The following is a 15605-nucleotide window of genomic DNA, read 5'->3' as shown; positions in this document are numbered from 1 at the left end:
TATTCAGACCTTCCATGGCTTCATGAGATTCTGTTGAGTCTCCCAGCCTTCTTGAGTCCTGACACAGAAAGGTGTAACTTTCCCTTTTGTTCCTTCTTCAGTCTGTCTTTTGGATGCTATTTTTTGGTACTTTGCATTTTTTTGCACTTTCTCTAAGGCTCCACTCCTTGCCATGTAGCTCCATGTCTGCCATGGGGCTGACCTCCAGGCCAGCTGAACTCAAATGGCATGGCTTTACTGTGTCCCTTCCAGAAAACTACCAAGATCAACTGTTTACCTGCCCTGGGTGTTCTCCTTTAAACTCAGATAAAATTGCCCTGGAACATCCTTTTGAGTAGGTTCTTAAATTCTTTTATTTACAAGATGAAGAGCCCCAAGAAAGGACCCCAGTTCTCTGGTAACATTCGGTAACTCTGCCAGGATTCCCCACAAATTTTTACTAACATAGTGATCCTCTTGCTTCTGCCTTCAAAGTTCTTAGATGCATCATTCCCCATCCTGCATACACACATTTTTTTCTTTAGTTTTGGTCTCCAAGTTAAAAGTTAGAAGCAGGCCACTTCTATTATATTTAACTGAGGATCCTATTTAAACAGATAAACAATTTAGAAGTGCAGACATTTGTGTTGTGCCCTAGGTGTGAGATCCCCGAAGAGACCACTAGAGACATGAACTCACTGAAATGCAAGAACAAGGTTTATTGGAGCAGTTCAAGGTGCGCAGCAGGGACCTTGGTCAAGCACCCTGACACAGTGAAGGCTAGAGGAAGTGCCCGCCCCCTCTGCAAGCTCAGTTTTTAAAGGCAAAAATCACAAGGTTACATCAGTTAGGGGTGCTAGTACAGGCACAATTCTGATTGGCTCAATTTTCAAAATTTCTGTGTTATCTTACTTTGTAATTTTGACCAGTTGTTTGTCAAACTTTCAAGACTGTCTTTAAAGACTATGCATTGGGCGTTCTGTGATTAATCAGTTGCTACCAGATAGTCCTTCAAACATCCTGACTTTGTGCTTTTGAGTTCCTGGGACCTATGTCAGCAGCTCTGAGATTTTGAAACTCAGGCCTGTTTTAAGCTGTGGCGAGAGGCTTGCTTGAAATAGGGGTGCTTTGGTGCTTCAATTTGAAGTAATTTGCATAATCTTCCCAGACTTTGTTTTGCTTCTCTGTATAGTGAGAAAATTAACTGAGTGAGATGCTATATATCAGTGGTTATCTTTGCATCACCAACTTTGGGCATATCATATATCCTACATATTAGATATTTACATTATGATTTATAACAGTATTAAAATTACAGTTATGAAGTAGCAATGAAATAATTTTATGGTTGGGGATTACCACAACACAAGGAACTATATTAAAAGGTCACAGCATTAGGAAGGTTAAAAACCATTGCTATTATGAAAATGCTCCAAGGAAGATGGGCAAATGGTTCCATGGTTAAGAGTTTTTGCTTTATAGTTATGAGGGCTAGAGTTCAAACTTCAGCACTCAACAACAACTATGCCTACCTTGCCAGGTCCAAGGAGTCTTCCATCCAGGATGGGATAATACTAGTGCTACAGCTCTTCCAGTGCTATCTATAGTCCTATAAATAACCATTCACCTGTGTTCTGTTGGCAAACTCAATAAACTCATTGATGTTACCAAGTTGGACTCTGGTGAAATCAAACTTCTGTTGTTGGTAACCATGTGGGGTAAATGGACACTCACTTGCACTCCCCAGGAAAAGGTAATACAGTAGAGAACACATGACACATATGGCCTCTGTACATGAAGCTACAGGCATATGTGTGAAAACACTCACACAGATGCATACATACTTTATTTACCCAATTAGTTAATTTAAAAGTGCTTCACTGTAGATACTTTACTCTTTTCAGAATGCTTAGAAAACCTTAGGCATTGTTAAATACAGAAAAACAGAATATAGGAGTAGGGTACTATAGTTCTAACACACATAGTATAAGATCATATCTCTCAACCTTTACTGACGTGAATGGTACCACTTGTGCCAGGTGATCCTGGATTCTATCAAAAAGAAAACTAAGTGAACCATGGGGAAAAGCCAGTAAGAAGCACTCTTCCATGGCCTCTGCTTCGATTTCTGCTACCGGGTTCCTTCCCTGCCTCAGTTCCTGCCTTGACTTCTCCCGATGATGGGCATTTTGCCCAAAAGCCAAAAAAAAAAACCCTTTTCTCCCCAAGTTGTTTGTATCATGGTGCTTTAATGACAGCAATAGAAACCTAAGACATCCTCTTTGTAGCAGCACTGTATACACCCAGCACAGTGCCAAGCAGGAAGCAGATTCATTGCAATCAAAATAGAACAACATAATGATGCCATCATATTCTTGGGTTCCCACCATTTGATGTCCACTCTCCTAGAGCAGAAAGGCCCCAGAACTGGACCAAGAACATTTCTCCCTCAGCCAGGACAGCAGGCCATTTTCCATAGAGCATCATTTATTCATGGTGGTTTTGTTGTCTTTTCGCTGAAAGACCCAGCCCTGAATCTAACTTCGTTTGTAAGTAGATGGGCCTGTGCACTCAAAGCCCAAGCTAACCATTTTCCAATTGAAAGGACAGTTAATCATTGGACTATTTTGCCTTGGAATGCCAAAAAAATCAGTTTGTGTGACTTGAAAATGTTTGATTTTTGGCATCCAGCTAGCCACAATCTGATAACCAATTAGGAACACTTACATATTTGAACTAATAATTTAGCTACCAGGCTTCTGTCTAATGTCAATGAACAGTTATTGCCAATGTCAAAATAGTTTGGAAACAAATCTTTTTTTCAATATCCTGAGCATGTTTTCTATGCAAATAGAAATCAGTGCACTGTTCCTTTCCTCAGTGGAAAGCAGCAATAATGGAGTTGCAGAACCCTCAAAATGCAGTCTTGGTTTAGGAATCAACATAAACAAACAGACTCAAAGAGGTTATAAAATATAGAAAGAGCACAAATTTATATTGTGATTGTAGGCATGTTATTAGCATCTAGACAAGGGGGGTACTCTGCTACAATAATGGGAAATAGAGCAAATATGGAGAGCTGAGAATATGGTGGTGAATATCTCACAGACAATATTAGGCAATAAAGTCAAACTTGTTTGTGAAGAGGTTGATCCCATGTATACTCTTAGTATAAATGTCAGAATGACCCTGAGGGTCCCTATCTTTTCCAGCCCACAGTCTTAGCAGGTGTAGTTATATCTCAAATTCACTTATAGCTGAAGATGGTATTTTTCCATTAACTTTGTATCATGTGTGTGAGTGACAGAAATGGCTATAAGACTTAGGACTAAGAGTTGAGAACATTTGTTTTCTTTTCTTTATAATATTCTACTCTCCTGATCCAGACTTTATTCCTCTACTCCAATAGGACATGACTGACCTACAAGTTATAGAGTACAATCCTCACACAACTGAACAACAAAGGATCACATTGTCTTATGGGTTCAGGATCATCCTCACTCCTGGATCATGCAAGCTATGACATCAACACTCTGAGAAGCAATATGGTAGACAGGATTCTACCTGTTTGGTTCAGAGTGCCATAAATCATCTGCCATGTCACACTCTGATTCTAGGAACACGCATTTTTCATATATTTGTGTCTGGACATTTAAATAGAAGTCAGAAATTGTAAGAATTTATTTCAAAGCATTTTTACCTTTTGTCCTTTAAAGCTTTAAACTTTTGAGCAGGATGAAGGTGAGATTAATTAAAAGATTAACTCTTCTGCAAGCTTTTGATGGGTCTTTCACTCACTAACTCCCAACAATAATACTTTCAGCTGGGCTTGGGAACAACAAAAAGACAAATGTTTTCAATGAGGACATAGGTGCTCATCTTTATCTCTACTTATTTCTCCTAGGCATGACCCTCTCCATGGCCTCTTGAGAATTCTCAGCAATAAAATTGGGGGCATGGGATTCATAGTAGAAAGTTGAGATAGGTGAGGGTCCTTTTCTAGAACAATGTTTTGAAATTGTCACAACTCTGTTACTGCATTTTAATTTTTCACAGTGGTAAAATTGTTTGTATGTGTGTGAGTGGGGGGTGGGGAGGAAACAAGGGGCATTTGCCTAATTTGTGGCATATGTTGTTTTTGGGGTTGTGAAAAATTATAGGGTATATAAAATGAGCAGTTGAACTAATAGCAAGGAAAGCTTGATTGCTTTCAAATTTTCTGGCTAGAAGAAGAGAAAAGCACTTAAATCCTGGGTGAGAAAGATCTGCTGTCATGTGTGGGAAACTCGGTGTTCCAGTTGCAGTTGAGGCTTTATGTCTTCATTAAAGAAGGTTTTAAAGGAAACAGAGAGAGGCATTTGGGAAAGGTTGCCTCCTACCTTGTTTGTACAATGCACTCATATGGGCCAGGCTCTTTGAAGGGTGTGGGGACAGCTCCAGTGAGAAAGTAATAGATTTGTAGGCATCAGAGGCAGTGACTTCTAATAGGTGAGGGACAGCTTCAGGGGATGTGGTTTGGTCTCACCTGGGGCCTATTCCCATAGAAGGAAGGACTGAGTTCTGAAAAGAGAGATTTTATGTTAGTCATTTTTCGTGTGCCCAGACATGAGTCCTGGTGCCAGCCCCAGGGCAGCTGTTGCTGGTGTGGCTCTTGAAGCTTTGCCCAACATGCAATGGGCATGCAGGAAGACATTTGTCAGGCCAGCTGCATCCTCCTTGCTTAGAGGAGGCCACCACTTGCATAAATGGCTCACTGCTCACCTACTTCTCTGTGCAAAGTATCTCATTAGCAGCACCTGATGTTAAGGTGGATGAGATGAGAGGCCCAGCAAGTAAACATCTATTCAAGCAGTGGTACTGCTGCTGGCTGGAGATGATGATGCTGGCTGGAGAGGATGTTGACTCCAGCTGCTTTTGTCTGCCCTCTCCACCTTCAGCTCCCTCCATCTGGGATTATCACTCCTGCCTGACACTGTCTTCTGAATGCATCACAGGAGGAGGCTGAATAAGAGTGTGTTGACAATAAACTGTTCAGTCTTCTTCTCTCTGACACTTGTGGCTCCCTGCTTGTCTTTCACTCTCTATTTAACTCTGCTCCGGTCATTTGCCATTTGGCCAGTAAACAGCCCATACTACATCTCTTTCCTTCCTCACAGTGTTTGCACTTGGTGATTGGAGAGCTCTCTCAGCCTAGTGGTCCCTCTCCTCAAAGCACTTTTTGTAGACCACAGTACAAAATGTCAGTCTCCCCTGTTCTCATGGAAGTGACACGTTTGGGTACAAGGGACCCAGGTATAGACTTCCCCCCACTTCTTTTTCTTGTTATTGCCTCAACAGTGCTATATATCAAATATTTCTCTAGTACTCATGTGCATTAAGTATTATAAGTAACAAAGGAATGGTTTAAAGTATACAGAAGAATATATAAAAGTCCCATGTCACCTTATCTAAAGGATGGATTTTCACATCTACAGGGATGAGGTGAGTTCTGAACTCTTCATGGGAGAATGAGGGATGATCATACTTGTTAGTTGTTTGCCACAGTGTCTCAAGGGTGCTAAGTGCTGTCTAAACTGTTTATTATTGTAGTGTGAAGTACAGTGCACCAGCATAGTACTATCTGTTGAATAATGGAATGGATTCAGCAAAGAAAGAGCATCAATGCATAGGAACTAGGAGTGTACAAAGCCCCATCTGGGCCAGCCTTTCCAAATGTGTTTTATCTTGAAAGCATAGTTGATGCTGCTTAGAATATTGGGTTAAGAAGGCATCTGAGGCTGTGTCTACATGCATTATTTGTTGTGAGCTTGCCTGGCTTTTTTTGGCTCTGTGTTGGCTTAGCTTCCTATAGGGAAGACATTCTGTGCTCTTAGGGGAGAGTTATCTTGCCTAGAGAGTATGTTTCTAAAAACCCTGTGAGGTGCCTTTGAAAAAATAAGCCATATGTGGCATAGCAAATATGAAACAAAGTATTCAGGAGATTCAAAAGGAGGCAGAAATTGGCCCTCTGCCTCTTCCATCCCCTGTTCTAAGTACTGAAGGTTGACATCACTCCAGGATTAAAGGAGAACACTCTTGTTCAAACACCAATATCTGAAACACAGGGGGAAAGGCTTATAGAACATAACTGGCCAAAGAAATTGCTTTTTAAATAAATGCTTCCTTCTCCGGAGTTGTGCCATGGCAGACTCGGCTTTTAGACAGAGTTTCATTTCATTTTTCAGTGAGCATGTTTTTAGAAGCAGGAGGCCTGAGGAAATCAAACTGGTAGAAATCTCTAGTCCCTGTCACTTCACCAATTTCCTACCCACTGGAAAACCAGTAGAGCTCAGCTAAGATGGAGCCTGGGGTGAGATGTCGATGATCCATGATTACTTTCTGAGAACTGCCCTGAGATGCAATTTGCCTCAGATGAGGAGGAGCTCCAGCTGGCTCTTGATCCCAGCTTGAGTTGCTCTCTATGTGCAACTGTGCTTATGTTTTCTATGCTGTTGTACAGCCTGTGTGCACAAAAATGTTGACCTAATCAAAACTCCAAAGAGATTAGCAAGGGGTCTAGGGGTATAGTGGGAACCAGCAAACATTAATAGAAACAATTACTGCTCCAAAGTAGCTACAACATGAGCTGAGGGATTTATGTTCCTAGCTGACTTGAGGGTTTCATGAGGAAAATGGGACAGTGAAGTTGAAGAGTAAGTATGTTGGGAATGAAGCAGCGGTTCGGTACACACTGGGCAGATGGCTTTCAGAAGGGCCCCGTGTGTCCGAAATGGTGAGTGGTGAGGATACAAAGAGGAACATTACAGTGGTTTGTTCATTTCTTCATAAACACAAGCCTGAGACAGGAAGCTTTTGACTAAAGTCAAAATTGTCAGGAGCCTATAATTATTTAAAGAGCAAAGAACTGCTAGTGGATCCAATTGATTTCTTGACCCAACTCCAGGAGACAGGCTTTCACTGTAATGCGGTATGCATCTGAATACCGAGGCCAGCTGTTAAGTGAGGTCAGTCATGACCCTAATGAAGGAGACTCAGCACAGCAGAAGGACGTAACAGTGGGGTGGCCTAAAGATTAGGCAGGCATACTTCATCCTGTCTGTGATGATGATTCTCAGGCATAACAAGTTGTACACCAACCCTCACCACTCAAGCTCTGGGCTTTCTTTCTGCCCAATATGCTATAAGAAATGATGATGGCCAGACATGAAGCATCCTGGCAGGTCCATTGGATTTTTGTCATATATGCATTTCTGCAGAGCTACAGTGATTGCTCTCCTAACAGGTGACTTTCTGCATGTTTCAATTTAAATCAGCTCGGCTCAGGACCAGGAGTCACATTTGCTGTTTGTTCAACTACTTCTAACATGATTTCTGCACAGTCTAGTGTAAGTCATTGAAGGCAGTTGTTTGTTTGTCTGTTTATGGCATGTGACCAACCTAGAACGCCCACTTTTATTGTACAGGTTTTATGTTTACATTTGATTGCCATAGTGTTCACTGTTAGTTGAATAAAATCTAGTCCAAAGCTCACAAAGTCTCATCTGCTGCTTTGGCAATTGGTTTGACAATGTGATACTTTAGTGTATAATTGGTTAAGCAATTGGACTCTGTTATAGTAGTGGTTTGGCATAATTATTTTCAAGTGCTATGATTTTTCTCATTGATAAATAATGGAGGGGGGGGCAGTTACAAATTCTTAAACAACTCTCTATACTTCAAATTGGAATGACACTAATAATAGAGGAGCTGATTTCAGCATTTTGACCCCATAGACAGTACATAACATACAAAAACTATTTCAAGCAAGTATTGGTTCAGTCCAATCTTTGTTAACTAATAAAATGGTAAATGTTCTGGTGACTACCTGGATTTCTTTATAATCTGACAAATAACTGGCTTTGGAATCTTCCTGATGAATGGAGACACCCAGAGGGTTTATGAGATTCCTCATACAAGTATAAGAAAGGAGACAGTGAATGCTTTTTTTAATGAAGAGATATTTGAAGAGCTCAGTGGTTTTAAGGAAAGGAAAACAATAGACAAAAGCCTCAGGTTAAAGCAAGGGCTGAGCTGAGATTGGAGGCACTCACCTGTAATCCTATCACTCAGGAGTCCAAGGCAGGGGGATGAACCAGGACTACATAGTAGATCATGTCAGAAAGCAAAATGAAACAAGACACAAGAGCTATTTATCAGGACCCTAAGATAGCACAGATTGAGTGTTCATATGGGCAAATCTGCCTAGCATCCAGAAAGACTTTGGCTACTGTGCAACTGAATAGAAATAGAACACCTTTGAGGCAGGAAGAGAAGGATTTTCCCACTGGTTCAGAGCAGTCTCTGTAGGGAAGCCAGCACTTTATAGACAGGTGTCAGAACAGAGGGCATATCTACAGGCAGAGCCAGGCCCCTGGCTAACTATCGTTCTAGGTTATAGGGAACTCAGGCCCCTACACTCCCTGTCCATACCATCCCAGCTCCCTGGCTTATCCTTCTAGAATTCTTTCTCCAGATATTCTTTATGGAAAGTTATTCTCCTCTTGTGACTGTCTACTTACTGTACCCAAACTAAAGTCCACATTAACTAACCATACCTATTTTTTGATAATACATTTTTCAAAACTTATTTTCAACTTTAATAACTTTCCTTCAAAGAGACCACAGACAATTTGCCATAAGATGAAAATGATCTGAATAAAACAATTTTGTATCAGATACATTCTGGATGGCTTCTTCCATTGTGTCAGAAGTCATGTTGGTGCTGCATTCAGGACATATAAAACTCATTAAGACCTTTTCCTGGTTGATTAGAAAGCCTAAAACATAACTGAAAGAATAGGATTCAAAGCTAGATAATGTGCATTGTTTTAGATTTATTTATTTTACTGTTTTATTTGTATGAATGTTTTGCCTGCTTGTATGTCTGTGAACCATGTGTTTGCCTGGCACCCACAGAGGATAGAAGAGGGTGTCAAATTCCCTGGGAATGTAGTTACAGATAGTTGCAAGTCACCATGTGGGTGCTAGGAATCAAACCCAGGTCCTCTGCAAGAGCAAAGTGTACTTTTGAGCACTGAGCACACTCCCTAGTCCACAGATTCAAAGTAATTCATAGTATTGCATTTGTAGCACTGGAGGGGGGACCATCTTCTGGGTCACTGGCATGTGTGTCCCATCTTTAAACTATTGGGACAGCCAGGTTCTGGTTGGAAGCTGCTCAGAACATGTTAAGATTCATCAGGAAACCTGCTGTGGTTAGCAGGTGATGCCAGCCAAGTGCACATGATATAGAACTGGCTCAGACAGTACGTGCTTATAGACAATGTTTTCATTGCTCAGAACAATGAAACCCTTTCCTCACACCAGGTATTAAACCCATTCCCAATCTCTGTTATGTTTAAAGACAACCTCAGACTCTCACTCTAGCAAGAGTTAGTCTCCTTTTCTAAGAACATTTTGGTAGAACTTCCACTTCAGTTCCACCATCCCATTACATGATATAAACATGAATCAGCCTGCCTTGTTGAATTAGACTCCAGAAGACAAGGATTTTTGGCTCACTTATCAAGACATCACTCATAAAACCTAGCACAGAGCCTGGAAAAGAACATGTGTTTGGTAAAGTTAGTTTAGTTGAGAGCAATAACAAGAGAATCAAAGATTTAAAAATGAAAGATTTACTGTCCTATTTAACATAATACTTTTCCTTTCAATAATTTATTTATATAACTCCTACACAAACAGAAATACTCACCCATGGTAATAGTTTATTCAAGCTCTTTCTTCTGAATGTTGTCCTATAAAACTGATAACAACAAAATATAGTCTTTTATAAGAGCAACTAGGTTTCTACTCTGATGCTTGCCTCTTAAGGAACACATTAAATTAGTTTTCTCCCCTTTGAAGGCAGCTTGACATTTACTACAGGTTAGTTCCACATTCTGCAAAACATTCAAATTACTGTGAATCATTCCTCCTACTGTATTCCATTAGAGAACTAGAAAAGCATCAATAGCCAAGACAGCGTGAGCATTACATGGGGAATTCATCATTTCCCCATATACCGTGTGATAGCGCACTCAATGTGCAGGGGAGCAGTGTCAGAATCCATACACATCAGCACTTCTAGCAGAAATCCTCTTAACACTTCCTTCTCCGAAAGTCATTTCAAGCAGATCAAGTGAGATGACTGCAGATACATTTTTAAAAAATCTCTTTTCAAAAGTTTTATAGAAACAGAATTCCCTTGGAGGAGCCATCACAGACTTCAATATGCTGAACGGGAATAAAGACTTCAGTTCAAGTTTTTGCAAACTTTGCTACAGGCCTTCCTTCAAATAACAAAGTATCTGAGGAATTTCAACTCTTGTGGCATCAGAAGAAAGAGAGCCTTGATGTTGAGCACTGTCACAGCAAGCTGAGTCATGTTTAGCTTCTGGGACTTAAGGCAGAGAGAAGAGGTGGAGAATTCCAGTACATCTAATCCCAACACAGTCACAGTGCTGCTATGCACTAAATAAAAACCCTGACAATCAAACTGTGACTCACTGTTCATGACAGGTCACATTTTGATTTCAGAGATGTTAAAATATGAAGAAGTATCCGTCTTGTAATCAATGCACTATAGAGTTAAAACAGTGCTCATGATTTGTGCAAGACTCTATCCAATAATAATAGTGGCAATGTAGAGCACATATAATAGAGCACATATAATGCTATTCTTGAATTTGATGCTTGTGCAATCAGCCACCCACAACAGTCCATAGCTAAATAGGTTTGGGACAACCAGGTTATCCACTGTAGGTCTTTCTGTGGCAATTTCCTAAGAGTCTCCTAAGGTGACTTACCAGATCAAATATGGAAGCCCATTTAAATTTGGATTTCACTAAGTAAAAACATGTAGGGCTAGAAAAATGGCTATGAATAAAGTGTTTGCTGCATAAACATGAGGATCTGAGTTTGGTCCCCAGCATCCAAGGGAAAAGCTAGGCATGGCACCATACACCTGTACTCTTGATTCCAGGGTCTTGTCTGGTATACCAGTCTAGGTGAATCAGCAAGCTTCAGGTTCAGTGAGAGAGTTTGGGGAAATATAGTAATAATGGAAGAGACCTGGCATTCACCACCCGGCTTCTGTGTGTACACAAAAAAGCAAACACACACACATACACACACACACACACACACACACACACACACACACACACACACACACAATTTTTTTTATAAGTCTGGCCCCAGATAATTCATGAAATATTGCTATGTCAAACAATTAACTGAATGTTTTACTCTTAATATGTCAAACATGGCTACTGTGCTCCAAGGGTAATTTGGATTGTCTTTGACCTTCACCATGTGCTTTCATTCTAGGGTGCTGATTTGCTTCCTGTAGTACGTCTCTGTTCATGACTCACTTCTTCTTGCAGCAACCTGGAAGCTAGGGATTACTGTGTGTGGTTATAGAAATGAAGGGTCTAAGTTCTGTTTTAGACATGATGTGTCATTAGAATTAATTGGTAGGGATTTCAGTTCTGACTGTAACTTTCTGTCCTTGAGGGAACAGATAGGGCCAGAATGTGGATACCACTAGAGAGCCATGGAAGTAGGCAAGGTTCTTTGATTCTTGAAAGCAACTTGCTGGGGTGGTCAATGGTCACTTGTAAGGACAGTGTACAACCTAACACTAACAGTAATGGTAGAAACAGCCAGAAGCCACAGCAAATGTGGGCACCCTTTCTGTGTCAGCTACTGCAGACAAGTTTCTCCTGCTTCCATTCTACAGAGATGGAAAGTGAGGTGAAGGAATTTGTTCTTGTTAGTGTTAAATCATAAACTCTACTTTAGCAGCCTGGAGAGCCCTTGTTGGATACTCCTTAGATAACACCCTCTCTCCCATCACTCTTCTGTTGTTTGTTTTTTTTTTTTTTTTTTTTTTTTTTTTTTTTTTTGGTTTTTCGAGACAGGGTTTCTCTGTGTAGCTTTGCGCCTCTCCTGGAACTCACTTGGTAGCCCAGGCTGGCCTCGAACTCACAGAGATCCACCTGGCTCTGCCTCCCAAGTGCTGGGATTAAAGGCGTGCGCCACCACCGCCCGGCATTGTTGTTTGTTTTTTGAGACAGGGTCTCTCAATGTAGCCCTGGCTGGCCTGGAACTCACAGAGATCCATCCAAGGGCTGGGATTAAAGGCATGTGCCATCCTGCCTGGCTACCATCACTATTATTATAACACCATTTCTTTGTGAAATCTAGGTGACTCTAGAAGCTTTGCAACAAGGTGACCTGGACCATGCTTCTTTCCATTTGGTAATCCCACAGCACTGAAAATCAACCATTTAATGTCTGTCTTCCCTGTGTGGATGTCTTTGACTGCAGGAGAGCGTAGTGGTTCCTGGCACTGCAGGGACAGATTGACTGTTGGCTGTAATAGTAAGTAGGCATTGCCTTTCCCTTCTTGCAGCCCAAAGTCTTCCGGAAGTTCATTTACAAATGAAACTCCCAACTAAGGTTCACTCAAGTCAAACTGGCATTTTTGGGCAAGCTATTGCTTAAGATTGTGGAAATCTACTTTGTTAGCCTAGCAATGGAGTACTGCAACCATGTTCTTTGGTTACCTCAGAATTTTTCCACAAACTTCTGCAGGTTTAATTTCCTAGTCTCCACCATGGCTCTACTAAAGCAGAAATCTTGCCCTCCTGTGTGATTGGAAGTCTTTCAGTTCCTGAAGAGACTGCAAACTCCTGAACTAATTAGCATTATCGTGCTGCTCAGACAAATGTTGCCATCCAGCAGCCCGTTTGACTTACACTAAACAAAAGAAAACCATGCTACAGTGGGGTTTGCAAAGGACAGAGATGATACAGTTGAAAGGACCTGAGGAATGGGCTTAAAGATGGATGAGCTACAGTGAGCCCTAGGTCTGTGGGTTGTCATCTAAGGGTTCAAGCAACCACTGATCAAAAATAGCAGAAAAGAAATGGCATCTCTACTGAACACAAGTAGAATGACTATTTTCATAGCATTTGTGTTGTATTGGGATTTATAGACAGTTTACAGGTGGGAAAGCATGTCAGATGATATACAAAAGTTATATGCAAATACTATATATATAGCATTTCATATCTGAGACTTGAACAAATTTGGTACCCTATGAAAAGTTGATGGCACAGATACAAGTTGATAGCCATACTTCTGTTCATGTAAGAGCTCTTATCTACATACATAGAGATCTTTCCTTCAATAGTTATGGGATTTTTTTCTTTTTCAAAATCTCAAAATATTCAATCAGAATCCTTGGTGTAAGTTGTATCTTTTAAAGTTTCTCTAGTGTGTACAACAGGAATCCAGGGTTCAGTTGACTTCAACAAAAGTACAAACTTCCAACTGGAGCCTTTAAGAGGAAACCTCAAAAGTTTTATTAACAGTCATGTCCAACAGAACTTTGCAAACATGTCTAGTTTGTTCTATTGGTTTCCTAGCTCCCGTAAACAATGTCTAAGTGCCGCCATCTGTAAGGCATATGACATCAACAGAAGGGTGCCTAATAACCAGGAAGCATTAATGTTCTTAGCCTCTAAATTATTTGGAATCATCTGGTATGGTCTGTGTTGACATGGCTGCTTAAAGCTTGATTTCTGTGTCTTCCTACGGCAGTGCCACAGTGGGAAGGCCCCGTTCTCTGGCTTTTGCATTGCTCCTTGTCTTTCCCATCAAACTGTTACAAGATAGATTTACAACAGACCCAAAGGTAGTAGCAAAATGAAAATTAGTTCTCGGGTAGAACAGCAATTCCATTTGACTTGCCTGTAGCAACTGCGTCCTATCTGCCTCTACAGCAAGGAAATGACTTCTTAATGTGCTTTCTTCCACTAAGAAGAATTAAATCTATATGGCAAAATGGAAAACCAGTGTGCTGGCAGCCAAATTCTGAAAGGAAGATCCATGACCCTCATGAAGATATTTGTGGCCTAGTTCTATGCTAATGAGCCTCATTTAGGCTCAGACTTCCTCTGTGTGGAAATTCAGGCCTGCTGGAAAGCAAGGAAATCTTTCCTGTACTATTTTGCCTTCCACATCAAAGCTGCTGAGATAAATGGAGGGAAGTCTCTACCTGCTGCAGGCTGCCAGAGTGGAGTCTCTGGACTATGCTGAGGGTTTGGGGCCCAAGAGAATGAATATTACCACTTTAGTTGAAATTTTTAATTTATTAGTATTGTGGTATGTGTGTGTGAGTGTGTGTGTGTGTGTGTGTGTGTGTGTAGTGGGGGTTAGAGATGCATGCCACAGCATGTGTGTGGAGGTCACAGGACAACTGTGTGGAGTGATTCTCTTCTTTCATTTTACCATGGTTTCCAGTGATCAGCTTGTCCTGTTTATACCTTACCCATTGATACCTGATCAGCATGTTTTGCTGAACTCCCAAAGTTGTTTTCAAAGTATCCAAGTTCAAAGTGAGTATTTATGCAGTGAAATGGGGATAGTAATTATGGATTCTCCAAGATAAAGGAAACAATGCTGGCACTTGGCCTTATCTACCTGGGTGAGTAAATGAATTTCCTGAGATCCACACACCCCCAATCCCTTCAAGGTAAATGGATTTAAGTAGTGTTTGCCTTAAAGGAAGCTGTAAGGATTGTGTGAAATATGAGCAGCAGAGAAGCTGCCCTCCAAATCATGCTGGCCATCATCGACTGTGCTATCCAACCATCTGCCTAGTCACCTTTACATGAACCACTACACTGCATCCTGTGATCAAGTTGCACTTTCAGCTTATAATGGCACATATAAAGCCACAGGAATGGCAGATTGGTAACAAACTGAATTACAAAAGGAGATTAAGAGAGAGATTAAGCCGGCGGTGGTGGCACACGCCTTTAATCCCAGCACTGGGGAGGCAGAGCCAAGCCGATCTTTGTGAGTTCGAGGTCAGCCTGGACTACCAAGTGAGTTCCAGGAAAGGCACAAAGCTACACAGAGAAACCCTGTCTCAAAAAACCAAAAAAAAAAAAGGAAAAAAAAAGAGAGAGATTAAACTCGACTGAAAACTTGCTCTCTGATAGAATAGACATGTTGTCCACTCTAATCTTAAACATATACTTGCTCTTAAATATTTACATATGTAAATATATGTGAATATGTGTTATATACATATTTTACATGGAGAGATAATGGTCTATGGAGAAACTGAATTGAGTAAGTTGTTAGTTTTCTATGCTGTTTTCTCATAGTTTCTATTGTTGCAGGTACACTTAGATTCAGAAATCTGTTACTTCTTAAAAAAAAATTAGAAAACAAACTGAGAATGGAAAATGAACTCATTTACAGTTTAGGCAGACCTAGAAAGAAAGACTCAGTTTCTTTCTACTTCCTTTGTGACTGAGTGGCAGCTTTATAGAAAACATGAAAGAAAAGCCAGGAAACGTACAACTATTAAATGGTCAGAATTTGTAAAATCTGGCTAGTCCCTTTTCTGGTTGACAAAGACTCAGTCTTTCCCTTCCCAAGCACAGGACTGCTTGGAAATTTCACTTTCTTTAGAATCCACTTTTTTTTCAAAAGTCTGATAGCCAAAGGGTCTTCAGTGTCTCGCCTCAGAATGTCTTCTTAGCAGGGTGTTTACAACTACTTGG

At 40.7% G+C, this 15605-nt stretch overlaps 1 protein-coding gene across 4 annotated transcripts in view; it reads left to right on the top strand.

The window, feature by feature from the left end:
- Nucleotides 1-15605, top strand: part of Fhit (fragile histidine triad diadenosine triphosphatase) — a 1516285-nt gene that overhangs the window by 1474483 nt on the left and 26197 nt on the right. The window lies entirely within an intron of this gene.

The sequence above is a fragment of the Peromyscus leucopus genome, chromosome 9 (genome assembly GCF_004664715.2).
Source record: "Peromyscus leucopus breed LL Stock chromosome 9, UCI_PerLeu_2.1, whole genome shotgun sequence".
In the NCBI taxonomy this organism is placed as follows: Eukaryota; Metazoa; Chordata; class Mammalia; order Rodentia; family Cricetidae; genus Peromyscus; species Peromyscus leucopus.
The sequence above is the reverse complement of the archived record's forward strand: the minus strand, read 5'-3'. Positions and strand labels throughout refer to the sequence as shown.